Source organism: Triticum urartu, chromosome 1A (genome assembly GCF_056163025.1).
Source record: "Triticum urartu cultivar PI428250 chromosome 1A, HENAU_Tu73, whole genome shotgun sequence".
Classification (NCBI taxonomy): domain Eukaryota; kingdom Viridiplantae; phylum Streptophyta; class Magnoliopsida; order Poales; family Poaceae; genus Triticum; species Triticum urartu.
Genome location: NC_141873.1, coordinates 445,467,367 through 445,474,462, shown reverse-complemented (window position 1 = coordinate 445,474,462; position 7,096 = coordinate 445,467,367).

Genomic DNA, 7,096 nt, shown 5'->3' with positions numbered 1-7,096 from the left:
GAAACATAACCATCTTTGATTAACGAGCTAGTCAAGTAGAGACATACTAGTGACGTTTAGTTTGTCTATGTATTCACACAATTATTATGTTTCCGGATAATACAATTCTAGCATGAATAATAAACATTTATCATGATATAAGGAAATAAAATAATAACATTATTATTGTGTCTAGGGCATATTTCCTTCAGTCTCCCACTTGCACTAGAGTCAATAATCTAGATTACACAGTAATGATTCTAACACCCATGGAGCTTTGGTGCTGATCATGTTTTGCTCGTGGAAGAGGCTTAGTCAACGGGTCTGCAACATTCAGATACGTATGTATCTTGCAAATCTCTATGTGTCCCACCTGGACTAGATCCCGGATGGAATTGAAGCGTCTCTTGATGTGCTTGGTTCTCTTGTGAAATCTGGATTCCTTTGCCAAGGCAATTGCACCAGTATTGGCACAAAAGATTTTCATTGGTCCCGACGCACTAGGTATGACTCCTAGATCAGATATGAACTCCTTCATCCAGACTCCTTCGTTTGCTACTTCCGAAGCAGCTATGTACTCCGCTTCACATGTAGATCCCGCCACAACGCTTTGTTTAGAACTGCACCAACTGACAGCTCCACCGTTTAATGTAAACACGTATCCGGTTTGCGATTTAGAATCGTCTAGATCAGTGTCAAAGCTTGCATCAACGTAACCATTTACGATGAGCTCTTTGTCACCTCCATATATGAGAAACATATCCTTAGTCCTTTTCAGGTATTTCAGGATGTTCTTGACCGCTGTCCAGTGATCCACTCCTAGATTACTTTGGTACCTGCCTGCTAGACTTATAGCAAGACACACATCAGGTCTGGTACACAGCATTGCATACATGATAGAGCCTATGGCTGAAGCATAGGGAACATCTTTCATTTTCTCTCTATCTTCTGCATTGGTCGGGCATTGAGTCTTACTCAATTTCACACCTTGTAACACAGGCAAGAATCCTTTCTTTGCTTGATCCATTTTGAACTTTTTCAAAACTTTGTCAAGGTATGTGCTTTGTGAAAGTCCAATTAAGCGTCTTGATCTGTCTCTATAGATCTTAATGCCCAATATGTAAGTAGCTTCACCGAGGTCTTTCATTGAAAAACTCTTATTCAAGTATCCCTTTATGCTATCCAGAAATTCTATATCATTTCCGATTAGTAATATGTCATCTACATATAATATCAGAAATGCTACAGAGCTCCCACTCACTTTCTTGTAAATACAGGCTTCTCCAAAAGTCTGTACAAAACCAAATGCTTTGATCACACTATCAAAGCGTTTATTCCAACTCCGAGAGGCTTGCACCAGTCCATAAATGGATCGCTGGAGCTTGCACACTTTGTTAGCTCCCTTTGGATCGACAAAACCTTCCGGATGCATCATATACAACTCTTCTTCCAGAAATCCATTCAGGAATGCAGTTTTGACATCCATGTGCCAAATTTCATAATCATAAAATGCGGCAATTGCTAACATGATTCGGACAGACTTAAGCATCGCTACGGGTGAGAAGGTCTCATCGTAGTCAATCCCTTGAACTTGTCGAAAACCTTTTGCGACAAGTCGAGCTTTGTAGACAGTAACATTACCGTCAGCGTCAGTCTTCTTCTTAAAGACCCATTTATTCTCAATTGCTTGCCGATCATTGGGCAAGTCAACTAAAGTCCATACTTTGTTCTCATACATGGATCCCATCTCAGATTTCATGGCTTCAAGCCATTTTGCGGAATCTGGGCTCACCATTGCTTCTCCATAGTTCGTAGGTTCATCATGATCTAATAGCATGACTTCCAGAATAGGATTACCGTACCACTCTGGTGCGGATCTTACTCTGGTTGATCTACGAGGTTCAGTAGTATCTTGTTCTGAAGCTTCATGATCATCATCATTAGCTTCCTCACTAATTGGTGTAGGTGTCACAGAAACTGGTTTCTGTGATGTACTACTTTTCAATAAGGGAGCAGGTACAGTTACCTCATCAAGTTCTACTTTCCTCCCACTCACTTCTTTCGAGAGAAACTCCTTCTCTAGAAAGTTTCCGAATTTAGCAACAAAAGTTTTGCCTTCGGGTCTGTGATAGAAGGTGTATCCAATAGTTTCCTTTGGATATCCTATGAAGACACATTTCTCTGATTTGGGTTCGAGGTTATCAGGTTGAAGCTTTTTCACATAAGCATCGCAACCCCAAACTTTCAGAAATGACAACTTTGGTTTCTTGCCAAACCATAGTTCATAAGGCGTCGTCTCAACGGATTTTGATGGTGCCCTATTTAACGTGAATGCGGCCGTCTCTAGAGCATAACCCCAAAACGATAGCGGTAAATCAGTAAGAGACATCATAGATCGCACCATATCAAGTAAAGTATGATTACGACGTTCGGACACGCCATTACGTTGTGGTGTTCCGGGTGGCGTGAGTTGCGAAACTATTCCGCATTGTTTCAAATGTACACCAAACTCGTAACTCAAATATTCTCCTCCACGATCAGATCGTAGGAATTTTATTTTCTTGTTACGATGATTTTCAACTTCACTCTGAAATTCTTTAAACTTTTCAAACGTTTCAGACTTGTGTTTCATTAAGTAGATATACCCATATCTGCTTAAGTCATCTGTGAAGGTGAGAAAATAATGATATCCGCCACGAGCCTCAATATTCATCGGACCACATACATCTGTATATATGATTTCCAACAAATCTGTTGCTCTCTCCGTAGTACCGGAGAACGGTGTTTTTGTCATCTTACCCATAAGGCACGGTTCGCAAGTACCAAGCGATTCATAATCAAGTGGTTCCAAAAGTCCATCAGTATGGAGTTTCTTCATGCGCTTTACACCGATATGACCCAAACGGCAGTGCCACAAATAAGTTGCACTATCATTATCAACTCTGCATCTTTTGGCTTCAACATTATGAATATGTGTGTCACTACTATCGAGATTTAATAAGAATAGACCACTCTTTAAGGGTGCATGACCATAAAAGATATTACTCATATAAATACAACAACCATTATTCTCTGATTTAAATGAATAACCGTCTCGCATTAAACAAGATCCAGATATAATGTTCATGCTTAACGCTGGCACCAAATAACAATTATTTAGGTCTAATACTAATCCCGAAGGTAGATGTAGAGGTAGTGTGCCGACCGCGATCACATCGACTTTGGAACCATTTCCCACGCGCATCGTCACCTCGTCATTAGCCAATCTTCGCTTAATCCGTAGTCCCTGTTTCGAGTTGCAAATGTTAGCAACAAAACCAGTATCAAATACCCAGGTGTTACTGCGAGCATTAGTAAGGTACACATCAATAACATGTATATCACATATACCTTTGTTCACCTTGCCATCCTTCTTATCCGCTAAATACTTGGGGCAGTTCCGCTTCCAGTGACCAGTCTGCTTGCAGTAGAAGCACTCAGTTTCAGGCTTAGTCCAGGTTTGGGTTTCTTCTCTTGAGTAGCAACTTGCTTGTTGTTCTTTTTGAAGTTCCCCTTCTTCTCCCCTTTGCCCTTTTTCTTGAAACTAGTGGTCTTGTTTACCATCAACACTTGATGCTCCTTCTTGATTTCTACCTCCGCAGCTTTCAGCATTGCGAAGAGCTCGGGAATAGTCTTATTCATCCCTTGCATATTATAGTTCATCACGAAGCTCTTGTAGCTTGGTGGCAGTGATTGGAGAATTATGTCAATGACGCAATCATCTGGAAGATTAACTCCCAATTGAATCAAGTGATTATTATACCCAGACATTTTGAGTATATGCTCACTGACAGAACTGTTCTCCTCCATCTTGCAGCTATAGAACTTATTGGAGACTTCATATCTCTCAATCCGGGAATTTGCTTGAAATATTAACTTCAACTCCTGGAACATCTCATATGCTCCATGACGTTCAAAACGTCGTTGAAGTCCCGATTCTAAGACCTAAAGCATGGCACACTGAACTATCGAGTAGTCATCAGCTTTGCTCTGCCAGACGTTCATAACATCTGGTGTTGCTCCAGCAGCAGGCCTGGCACCCAGCGGTGCTTCCAGGACGTAATTCTTCTGTGCAGCAATGAGGATAATCCTCAAGTTACGGACCCAGTCCGTGTAGTTGCTACCATCATCTTTCAACTTTGCTTTCTCAAGGAACGCATTAAAATTCAACGGAACAACAGCACGGGCCATCTATCTACAATCAAACATAAACAAGCAAGATACTATCAGGTACTAAGTTCATGATAAATTTAGGTTCAATTAATCATATTACTAAAGAACTCCCACTTAGATAGACATCCCTCTAATCCTCTAAGTGATTACGTGATCCAAATCAACTAAACCATGTCCGATCATCACGTGAGATGGAGTAGTTTCATTGGTGAACATCACTATGTTGATCATATCTACTATATGATTCACGCTCGACCTTTCGGTCTCCGTGTTCTGAGGCCATATCTGTATATGCTTGGCTCGTCAAGTATAACCTGAGTATTCCGCGTGTGCAACTGTTTTGCACCCGTTGTATTTGAACGTAGAGCCTATCACACCCGATCATCATGTGGAGTCTTAGCACGAAGAACTTTCGCAACGGTGCATACTTAGGGAGAACACTTCTTGATAATTAGTGAGAGATCATCTTAAAATGCTACCGTCAATCAAAGCAAGATAAGATGCATAAAAGATAAACATCACATGCAATCAATATAAGTGATATGATATGGCCATCATCATCTTGTGCTTGTGATCTCCATCTTCGAAGCACCGTCGTGATCACCATCGTCACCGGCGCGACACCTTGATCACCATCGTAGCATCGTTGTCGTCTCGCCAATCTTATGCTTCCACGACTATCGCTACCGCTTAGTGATAAAGTAAAGCATTACAGCGCAATTGCATTGCATACAATAAAGCGACAACCATATGGCTCCTGCCAGTTGCCGATAACTTGGTTACAAAACATGATCATCTCATACAATAAAATTTAGCATCATGTCTTGACCATATCACATCACAACATGCCCTGTAAAAACAAGTTAGACGTCCTCTACTTTGTTGTTGCAAGTTTTACGTGGCTGCTACGGGCTTAAGCAAGAACCAATCTTACCTACGCATCAAAACCACAACGATAGTTTGTCAAGTTGGTGTTGTTTTAACCTTCACAAGGACCGGGCATAGCCACACTCGGTTCAACTAAAGTTGGAGAAACTGTCACCCGCTAGCCACCTTTGTGCAAACCACGTCGGGAGAACCGGTCTCGCGTAAGCGTACACGTAATGTCGGTCCGGGCCGCTTCGTCCAACAATACCGCCGAACCAAAGTATGACATGCTGGTAAGCAGTATGACTTATATCGCCCACAACTCACTTGTGTTCTACTCATGCAAATAACATCAACACATAAAACCTAGGCTCGGATGCCACTGTTGGGGAACGTAGTAATTTCAAAAAAATTCGTATGCACACGCAAGATCATGGTGATGCATAGCAACGAGAGGGGAGAGTGCGATCTACGTACCCTTGTAGACTGACAGCGGAAGCGTTAGCACAACGCGGTTGATGTAGTCGCACATCTTCACGGCCCGACCGATCAAGCACCGAAACTACGGCACCTCCGAGTTTTAGCACACGTTCAGCTCGATGACGATCCCCGGACTCCGATCCAGCAAAGTGTCGGGGAAGAGTTCCGTCAGCATGACGGTGTGGTGACGATCTTGATGTACTACCGTCGCAGGGCTTCGCCTAAGCACCGCTACAATATTATCGAGGATTATGGTGGAAGGGGGCACCGCACACGGCTAAGAATATGATCATGTGGATCAACTTGTGTCTCTAGGGGTGCCCCCTGCCCCCATATATAAAGGAGAAAGGGGAGGAGGCCGGCCGACCCTATAGGCGCGCCAAGGAGGAGTCCTCCTCCTAGTAGGAGTAGGACTCCTACTAGGAGGGGGAAAGAAGTGGGGAGGGAGAAGGAAAGGGGGGCGCCGCCCCCCTCTCCTAGTCCAATTCGGACCAGGGGGGCGGAGGTGCGCGGCCCACCCTTGCTGCCCCTCTCTCTCTCCACTAAGGCCCATATGGCCCATTACTTCTCCCGGTAGGGTTCCGGTAACCCTCCGGCTCTCCGGTTTTCTCCAAAATCACCCAGAACACTTCCGGTGTCCGAATATAGCCGTCCAATATATCAATCTTTATGTCTCAACCATTTCAAGACTCCTCATTATGTCCGTGATCACATACGGGACTCCGAACTAACTTCGGTACATCAAAACTCATAAACTCATAATATAACTGTCATCGAAACCTTAAGCGTGCGGACCCTATGGGTTCGAGAACAATGTAGACATGACCGAGACACGTCTCCGGTCAATAACCAATAGCGGAACCTGGATGCTCATATTGGCTCTCACATATTCTACGAAGATCTTTATCGGTCAGATCGCATAACAACATACGTTGTTCCCTTTGTCATCGGTATGTTACTTGCCCGGGATTCGATCGTCGGTATCTCAATACCTAGTTCAATCTCGTTACCGGCAAGTCTCTTTACTCGTTTCGTAATACATCATCTCGCAACTAACTCATTAGTTGCAATGCTTGCAAGGCTTATGTGATGTGCATTACCGAGAGGGCCCAGAGATACCTCTCCGACAATCGGAGTGACAAATCCTAATCTCGAAATACGCCAACCCGACATGTACCTTTGGAGACACCTGTAGAGCTCCTTTATAATCACCCAGTTACATTGTGACGTTTGGTAGCACACAAAGTGTTCCTCTGGCAAACGGGAGTTGCATAATCTCATAGTCATAGGAACATGTACAAGTCATGAAGAAAGTAATAGCAACACACTAAACGATCGGGTGCTAAGCTAATGGAATGGGTCATGTCAATCACATCATTCTCCTAATAATGTGATCTCGTTAATCAAATGATAACACATGTCTATGGTTAGGAAACATAATCATCTTTGATTAACGAGCTAGTCAAGTAGAGACATACTAGTGACGTTTAGTTTGTCTATGTATTCACACAAGTATTATGTTTCCGGATAATACAATTCTAGCATGAATAATAAACAT